The sequence below is a fragment of the Chrysochloris asiatica genome, unplaced genomic scaffold, assembly GCF_000296735.1.
Source record: "Chrysochloris asiatica unplaced genomic scaffold, ChrAsi1.0 scaffold00387, whole genome shotgun sequence".
Lineage (NCBI taxonomy): Eukaryota > Metazoa > Chordata > Mammalia > Afrosoricida > Chrysochloridae > Chrysochloris > Chrysochloris asiatica.
This window is the reverse complement of record NW_006408905.1, coordinates 493418-503410: the sequence shown is the minus strand read 5'-3', so window position 1 is coordinate 503410 and position 9993 is coordinate 493418. Positions and strand designations below refer to the sequence as shown.

Below are 9993 nucleotides of genomic sequence, written 5' to 3'. Positions count from 1 at the left end.
TGAAAACTATAAACCTAGATTCAAAACTTCAACCAAAAGTTGAATACAAAGAAAATAAGACAAATACAAAGAAAACAAAATTGCTGAAAGCACAACAGATGCAGAGAAAATCTTGAAAGCAACTAGAAAAAAGGACACATTACGCCAGAGGAACAGACCAGAATAGCCCTAGGTTTTCATAAAAACCTTAGCAAACCAGAAGACAATGGAACGGTACTCTTAAAATGCTGAAAGAAAATAAGCTTACAATTGTATAGCCAGTGTCAATACCCTTCACAAAGAAGGCAAAATAAAGACTTTCCGATGAAAAATCCATTGGCATTCATCACCAGCACAAGTACAATGAAAGAAATGTTAAAGAAAGTTTTTCAGGCAGAAGGAAAACGACAGCAGATGGAAACTTTGTTTCTACACAAAGAAATGAAGAGCTCTGGAAATGGTAAGTATGTGGCTAAATATAAGCTGCCATTTTTAGAGTATTCAGAATTTTTTTCTTGGTAAGGTCCCAAGCAATGAGACCAAAATTCAAATGTCTGTTCTAATTTAAGGATTTTATGTGTCTCTGGATATGTCTAAATGGAAATGCCTTTTTTAGTCCTATACTTTTTCAGGGCTGTTAAGGAAATACAGTCACTTGGTTATTTGCTAATGCTAATATTTGAACTTCCCTTCTTTGAAATTTATGGAAGATAAGTGGCAGAGCCAAAATTCAAGTTTAGATTGTTTGGATCGAAAGCCAAAATTTTTCACCGGTAAAATTCCAGGATATGTAAGTTCCTAGGGAAAAAAAAATTTTAATGACATAACTGTTACCATGACTACCCTACTCTGGTGGAATCTTTCTTATGGAAGACTTCTTAAAAATTGAATTTTTATTAGAGGGTTCCAAGTATTTTCTTTGTTTGCTTGTTTGCTTAGGTCCTATCTAGTGCCCAATGAGATAGGTAGATTTCAGACACAGTTCATAATTATGAACTAACGAAGATGAGGGTGAGTCAGGTCCATAGTCCCTTACACATAACTGCAAAATCTAAAAAGCTCTAAGAAAGTATTAAAATAATTTATTTGGTAATTAAACCTGACCTGAATTCCTATGAGACTACTGCTCATCATACTTTGTGTGGATATTCTAGTGTTCTGCTACAGAAATACTAATGTGTTTGATTTTGGGATGCTAACATATTAGATATAGTGTATGCACCTTACTTGTTTTAAAATTCAAAAAAAAAAAAAAAAAAAAAAATTCTGAATTCCAAAATACAAATACATCTGAATCTAAGAGTCTCTGAGAAGGAACTGTGAACCTGTATTTACCGAGGATTTATAATGTTCCTAGAGCTATTCTAAACACTTTATTATATAATTTTATTTAATTAGCATGATTGTGGTGTTTCTAAAACTGGGACAGCTCAGAAAGGACGTGCAATCCAAGATTTCTAGAAGAAAAAAGAAAAGGAAATGCATATTTAGTGTACTCAGGTCTTTGGAGAACTTTTACTTCCCTCTCCATGTGACTTGGCAGGCCTCAGGGATCCACTTTAGGAGATTTTCTTAGGAGGGTGGGGTCTGCTGCATGTGGGGACAAGTTTAAAAATCTTAAATGTCTCTTAATGAAAGAAGAACTTTACATTAATTGATTGATGCTTACAGCATAAAGGGAAGAATTTTTCCTATGTTAGGTCCAACTTTTCTTGACACCACCAAGTTGTGACAAAGGGCTATGAAAGGGAAAAAATGAAGTAAAACAGCATGAAAATTCAAATTACATTTTTATATAGGAAAGAAAGACAAATGGACATGATGGTCAGCAAAGAGGGAAAGTGGGAAGAATACTGTGACATGGGGATGGGGGAGGGCGGGTTTACAATCAATGTTATAAAATAAATTGTGCATGAACTGTTGAACAGGAAACTGATTTTCTCTGTAAACATTCCTCTAAATCACAATAAAAAGTTTTTAAAAATGTATATTTTCTTCTACAGTGAAACCATTAGACAAGTCCTACCCTACATTATTGAGTACCGTCAAGTTGGTTCTGATGCATAGTTACCTTGTACAGGGTTTCCAAAGAGCAGCTTTTGAGTTTGAACCACTAACCTTGCAGTTAGCAGTCCAGTGCTTATCTTGCAGTGCCACACCAGAACTCCTACAGCTCTTATCAAATATATATGGGGGTAATAAAATTTATTTATGAAAAACTGAAACTTTATTTGGTAAAGGATTTCAATTTTCTATGTACATTAATAAATAATTTATTTTTCTAAAGATGAATGAATAGAAAAAAGTATTTAAAGAGTCCTGGTAGTGTAGTGGTTATAAGCCGGGCTGATAACCTCAAGGTCAGCAATTCAAAATTACCAGCAGTTCCATGAAAGAAAGATGAGGCTTTCTGCTCCTGTAAAGATTTACAGTCACAGAAACCCTATATAGGGTCGCTATAAATTGGAACTGACTCCACGGCACATAACCATCATCACCACCATTTAATTAATATTTGATTGTCTCTTTTTAGTTATCCACTTCCAGATATACAAAACTAAATCAAATTAATGGAAAATTGGCTTTCACTTGAGGCTTGAATGGTAAAATCACCAGTTAACCTAATAATTGGTATTATTTATTATTCCCCTATTATGCAGACAAAGAAGAGTGAATAGGCCTTAACTAGACAACAGATGATACTACATTGATCACACTATCACAAACTTGACTCCTCAAAATCACAGATATACTCTAATTTAAAAAGTTAAGCATGCAAAGATAAATTACAAATTAACACAAAGAATAACCCTTGCACTCTAGCACAATTGAACAGAATTCTCACTTAACACATCTCAGTGTAATTCCAAATGAAATTACGAACCCCTAATTAACTACCAAGCAGCTGGGTTCTATGAAGAAAACCGTGGTGTCAGGATTGGAGGAAGACTCATTAACAACCTGTGATATGCAGATGATACAACCTTGCTTGCTGAAAGTGAAGGGGACTTAAAATACTTTTTAATGAAGATCAAAGAGAACAGCCTTTGGTATGGATTGCATCTCAATGTAAAGAAAACAAAAATCCTCACCACTGGACCAATAAACAACATTCTTATCAATGGAGAAAAGATTGAAGTTGTCAAGGACCTCATTCTTCTTGATCAACCATCAACACTCACAGAAGCAGCACTCAAGAAATCAAATGACATTGTACTGGGCAAATCTGCTGCACAAGACCTTTTTAAAGTGTTGAAGAGCAAAGATGTCAGCTTGAGGATTAAGGTGCGCCTGACCCAAGCCATGGTATTTTCAATAACCTCATATGCATGTGAAAGCTGGACAGTGAATAAGGAAGATTGTAGAAAATTGATGCATTTGAGTTATGGTGTTGGAGGAGAATACTGAAAGTACCATGGGCTTCCAAAAGAACCAACAAATCTGTTTTGGAAGAAGTGCAGCCAGAGTGTCCCTTAGAGGCCAGGATGGCCAAACTTCGTCTCTTATACTTGGGACATATTGTCAGGAGGGAGCAGTCACTGGAGAAGGATATCATGTTTGGTAAGGTGGAGGGTTAGAGATAAAGAGGAAGACCCCCAGTGAGATGGATTGGCAAAGTGGCAGCACGAATGGGCTCAAGTGTAGCAACAATTGTGAGGTTGGCCCAGGACCAGGCAGGGTTTTGTTCTGTTGTGCATAGGGTCGCTATGAGTCGGTACCAACTCAGTAACACCTAACAACAAAAACAATCCTATGGTCAGACGCCTGGTGTGGTGCTGTAGGATCACAAGGTTGGCATTCCAAACCCACCAACTGCTCCTCGGAAACCCCTATATATGGTCACTGTGCATCAAAACCGACCTATGGTACCTACAACAAGAACAACAACAAAAAAAAATCCCATGTCCTCTATTTACTCACTAATTTGGCTTACTCGATAAACTCATATGTCCAGGTTCTATGGGGAATAGGGTAATGTGTCACACTCAACTGTGACCCTTGCCTGCTTCCAAAGCACAAAAAGCTGTCAGTCTAATATAGAAAATATCAACAGTATGTTGCTAAGTTAAAATATGGAAAATTGTCAGGGGTCTTTGGAAAACTATATTCTGTCTGTTCCCTTAATTGTATTTTCTAAAAGAAAATTCTGAGAGGTAGATTTGTGTGCAAGGAAGTGCTTTTAGAAGAAACTGGTAAAGTACAAAAAAGAAGAGGAAGCAACCAGGAAGGGTGAGATTTCAGCAAATTCTTGGATGGCAGTTTCAGCCAGATTCCACTGGGGATCTTTAGAATGTAAATTGCAGCCTCAGAGTTATTATTATAAAGCAAGGAAGCTGGGCTTTTATCTCTAAAAGTGATCAATCATTGCCTAGAGTCACACTAACCTGTTGCCCTCAAGTGGATTCCAACTAACAGTGACACTGTAGAAATGCTGTAGAACATTGTTCTAGGCTGTCATCTTTATGAAAACAGACGGCCACAGCTTTCTCCCATGGAATGTCTAATAGGTTCAACCTGCTGATGTGTTGGTTAGCAACCTGACTCTTGTTACTATTAAGTGCTGTAGAGTCAGTTCTGACTCATAGCAACCCTGTATAGGGTTTCCAAAGAGCTACTGGTGAGTTTGAACCACTGATTTTTCGATTCACCAAACTTGAAGTCAAGTGCTTATCCTATGGTGCCACATCATGACTCTACCTAACTCTTAGGGCATTATAAACTCCCTGGCTCTTACAGTTCTTTGTGCTCTTTGACAAAGCTTCTCTAGCAACCCGAGGACTGTCTTTTGAAGAAGAATGGCAGTTCATAGCCTGCTGGGAGCAAAAGAACATTAAATATGGAGAAGTACACAGCAGGAATAAAACAGGCTTGGGTTGGGGATCTGCAAAAACACTGGCAATATCCACGATCACATATCAGGAAATGTGGAAAACAATTTCCCATGGAATCACTAGACAAAACACATTGTGTGAGGTATACAGATTTGGGATCTAGCAAAAATCCCGTTAGGTATTTCTTGCTTTAAGTTTTTTAACACAGGAATTTGGTGTTTACATTATCATTGAATGGACTAGAGATATAACCATAGATTGAATTTCCAGTAGGAAAGACCTATGGGGAAAGGAGCAGGGTTTCTAACTCAGCTACAGTCAAGAAACAGAATCAAGAGCTGCTATTTCAACTGTTGCTCCAGGAATACACTTCAGCTCTGGTTCATGGTTGTTGTTGTTAAGTGTCATCAAGTTGATTCCGACCCATAATGACCCTGTATAGGGTTTCCAAGCAGCAGCTGGTGAACTTGAACCCCCAACCTTGAAGTTCAAACAGCTTTGCAGTCTGGCGCATTAGCCCACAGCGCCACACCAGGTCTCCCTATTCCATGGTAGTTCTACTATAATTTTGAGTTCCAGAGCCATACTACACCTCCTAGATTCACACCAGAAGATATATAAATGAGTGAATGAGTTCAATCACAGTGCTTTCTTTGATTTCTAAATGTACTCTAAAAATGTATATGCAATGTATGTGAAAATTCTGAATGTATAGTGAAAATTCTCCTTGTAGAATGTGCATGTCTTTTATTGTCTTCATTATTCGTTGCAGTTGGATAGCTTTGCTTATTTACTGTTTCTCAGATTTCTTAGTTTATGAGGGTTTTCCAGGGATCTTGTATTAAAAACTGTAAAATTTGAGCTTCCAAATATGTACATAGTAAACATGTGTAGCAGTATTGGAGATCAAATGAGGGGATTTCCTATTCAGCCAAACACTGTTCATTAGCAGGATTTTCCTAGGCTCCGATGGTCAAGGTCTCCTCATATGTATAGGTAGTAAGTTTATTGCTAGAGATTAATTAAACAATCTCTAAAACATCTTTTTAAAATAATATTTTCATTAGAAGGTACTTAAAATACAGAATTACAAAATTCAAGGGATATTATTTTAAAGAAAACATCTTCTTGAAGATTGGGTTTACATGACATGGTGGTGGTAGTGTTGTGATGTGCCGTGGAATGAGTTCCGACTCACAGTGACCCTGTATAGGGTTTCCGAGTCTATAAATCTTTATAGGAGCAGAAAGCCTCATCTTTCTCCTGTGGAATGCCTGGTAGTTTTCAACTGCTGACCTTGAGGCTAGCAGCCTGACTTGTAACCACTATGCTCCCAGAGTTCCTTTAAGTGACATATGTTGTTTATATCATCTTTTTAAATTCTTTTTGAAGCATGATTTCTAAGAAAAAATTCTTTACACAGTACTTCAAATTCATTATACAATATTACTTTAAATTTTATTCTTCTTACAAACTGATCCAAAATAAACTAAAGTACTATTTGCTGCTATAAATAAGCAGCATGTTTTTGTTAAGTGCTGTCAACTCGGTTTTGACTCATAGTAACCCTGTAGAGGGTTTCCGAGGCTATAAACCTTTTTGGGAATAAATGCCCCATCTTTCTCCCATGGAGTGGCTGATGGGTTCAAACTGTAGAAATTGTGGTTCACAGTCCAGTGCTTATCTTATAAAGCCACTGAGCTAAACAAATATGCATAGGTAGTAAGTTTTTCTATTAGACTTTATGTCATTTTATAAAAAAATTATCTTTGAACTAGTATTGTTTGCATTAAAATTATAAATATATAAAATAAAAACTTATACACAATTCCCAGGGGGGAAAAAGTCACCAAAATTCATTACCCACAAGTTAACTACAAATAACATTTCAGATATACCTCTTTATCAATTGGCCACGGAAAACCTTAGGATACTAACAGAACACTGTCTAATATAAAGTCAGAATGAGCCTTTCGGGTTGGAAGCTACCAAAGACAAATAATAGAGGAATGGCATCACATTCATCATCTAAAAGAACATTTTAAGATTTAACCAGAAGCATAACACTGTTAATAATAGGATAATATTCATACTTCTATAAGGAAGACAGTTAATGTCTTATGATTATTCAAATTATTGTGTGGCACTGTAGGATAAATACTGGACTGATGTGTTGGTTTGAACCACAAGGTTGGGGGTTCAAACTTACCAGCTGCTCCTTGGAAGCCATATATAGGATCTCTATGAGTTGGAACCAACTCAACAATACTTAACAACAATAACAACTAAACTAAATTGAAGTATTCTACCAGTTTCTTCAGTTTGAAATTTATCAGACATGCGGTCAAGAGGCATTGGTAATTACTGATGAATGTACTGTGAAAGTTGGAGATAAAGAGGTAGGATAGGTAGCTGGAGAATATGGCCTTGGCCATAGAAATGATGCTGAAGATAGCATGACAGAATTTTGCAAGATCAATAAGCTATTCATTGCAAACACTTGTACTTTCGATGGTGACTTTGCATGTGAACTTCTTCCGATGTAATACACAGGCATCAAATTGACTACTTCTGCGATGGAGAAATTCAGTGTTATCAGTTCGAAAAAGGCCAGGGGCTACCTGTAGAACAGACCATCAGTTGCTAATTCAAACTGAATATGAAGAAAATTAAAATAAGCCAAATTATGACCTTGAGTATATCCTACCTATATTTAGAGACTATCTCAAGAACAGAATTTGAAACTAATGACCGAAGAGCAGGTGAGTTGTAGGATGACATCAAGAACATCATACATGAAGAAGCCAAAATGTAATTTAAAAGACAGGAAAGAAACAAAAGACCAAAATGGATGTCAGACGAGATTGAAACTTGCTCTTGAACATATGGTAGCTAAAGAGAATGGAAGAAATGAATCAGTAAAAGGGCTAAACAGATTTCAGAGAGTGGTTCAAGAAGACAAATTAAAGAATTATAGGGAAATATGCAGACTTGAAGTCCTGGTATGGTGCTTTAGGATAAGCACTGACTTCTAACCAAAAGGTTGGTGCTTCAAACCCACCAACCACTCCTTCGAAAACCCTATACAGGGTCGGTATGAGTCAGAATTGACTTGACAGCAACATCATGCAAAGACTTGGAGTTAGACAATTGAAAAGGAACAACACACTTAGCATTTCTCAAGCTGAAAATGTTGAAGAAAAAAAATCAAGCCTCAAGTTATAATATTAAAGGATGCTGGGGGTCTTATTTTTTGTTAATGCACTGTACTGTAAAGTTACTTTGAACCGCAAAGCTAGTGGTTCAAGTTCACCAACTGCTCCTCAGAAACCATTTACAGGATTACTATGGATCAGAATCGACTCAACCTCAACGGCAGTTAACAACAACAATAATCCAGGTACTAATCCCTCCAGGTACTAATCCCTCCAGGGAGTCCTGGTGTAGCTCTGTGGGTTAATGCACCAAACAGTAAAGCCGTTTGAACTGCAAGGTCAGCAGTTCAAGCTTAGAAGCTTCTTCTGGGAAACCCTATACAGGGTCACTATGGGTCGGAATTGACTCGACAGCACTTAACAACAGCAACATGGGCAAAATATTGAATGATGCAGAGAATCAAAAGATGATGGAAGGAATACACAGTCACTGTACCAAAACAAACTGGTTGATGTTCAACCATATCTGGAGGTTCAGATATGATCTATAACCTATGTTAGTGAAGGGAGAAGTACAAGCTGAAATGAAGGTATTGGTAAAAAAAAACACCAAGTTTCCAGGAATTAGCAGATTACTAACTGAGATGTTTCAATAAATGGATGCAATGCAGGAAGCACTCACTTGTCCATGCCAAGAAATTTGGAAGACAGCTACCTGACCATTTGGAAGAAGAGATTCATATGTGTTCCCACTGTGAAGAGGTGATTTAATAGAGTATGGAAATTATTGAACAATATCATTAATACAGCACACAACTAAATGTTTGCTGAAGATAATTCAAACACAGTTGCAGAAGTACAGTACAGGCAACTGCCATAAATTCAAGCCAGATTCAGAAGATGATTTAGAAAGAAGGATATCATTGTTAATGTCTGATGAATCTTGGATGAAAGCAGAGAATAGAAGAAAACTGTTTACCTAAGTTTAATTAACTGTGCAAATTTATTTGACTGTGTGGGTCATATTTAATGGTGGGTAACACTGTGAAGAATGGGAATTCCAGAAAACTGAATTGTGCTCATGTAGAGCCTGTACATATACCAAGAGGCAGTGACTCAAACAGAACAAGGAAATAATATATAGTTTACAGTCAGGGAAGGTGTGCATCAGGGTTGTATCTTTTTACAATATTCATTTAATCTGTATGCTGAGCAAATAATTAAAAAGCTGGACTATATGAAGAAAATGGGGCAGGAGGATTGGAGAAATACTCATTAACAACCTACAATATGCAGATGACACATATTGTGTTATTTACTAATGAAGATCAACTACTACAGTCTTCAGTACTACACCTCAACATAAAGAAAACAAACAAAAAGTCCTCACAGCTGGACCTATAAGCAACACCATGATAAATGGGGTGAAGGTTGAAATTGTCAAAGAATTAATTTTCTTAGATCCACAATCAATGCCTATGTACGCAATAAAAAATAAACTATGTATTTCACTGGGGAAATTTGTTTCAAAAGATCTCTTTAAAGTATTAAAAACCAAAGGTGTTACCTTGAGGGAGCATCTGACCCAAGCCATTGCATTGTCATCCACCTCATATGAATTTGGAAGTTTGACGATGTTAAAGAAGACTGAAAAATAATTGATGCACTTGAATTATGGTGTTGATGAAGAATACTGACTATATCATAGACTGCCAGAAGAATAAATACTTATATCTAGGGAGAAGTACATCCAGAATATTCCTTGTTGTTGTTGTTAAGTGCCATCAAGTCAGTTCCAAAAGGAGCTCTGGTAGCGTAATGGTTACGAATTGGGCTGCGAACCATAAGGTCAGCAGTTCGAAACTACCAGCCGCTCCGCGTGAGAAAGATGAGGCTTTCTACTCCCGTAAGGATTTACACCCTCGGAAACCCTGTACAGGGTCGCTCTGGGTCGGAACCGACTCGACGGCACTTAACAACAACAACAACAAAAACCCTGCTATGGGACTCAACCATTTAGCTCAGTT

The 9993-nt window shown here is 37.0% G+C and overlaps 1 pseudogene; it reads left to right on the top strand.

The window, feature by feature from the left end:
- Positions 1 to 303: 303 nt before the first annotated feature.
- The window catches only part of LOC102828914, a 41130-nt pseudogene continuing 31440 nt past the window's right edge, over positions 304 to 9993 (top strand).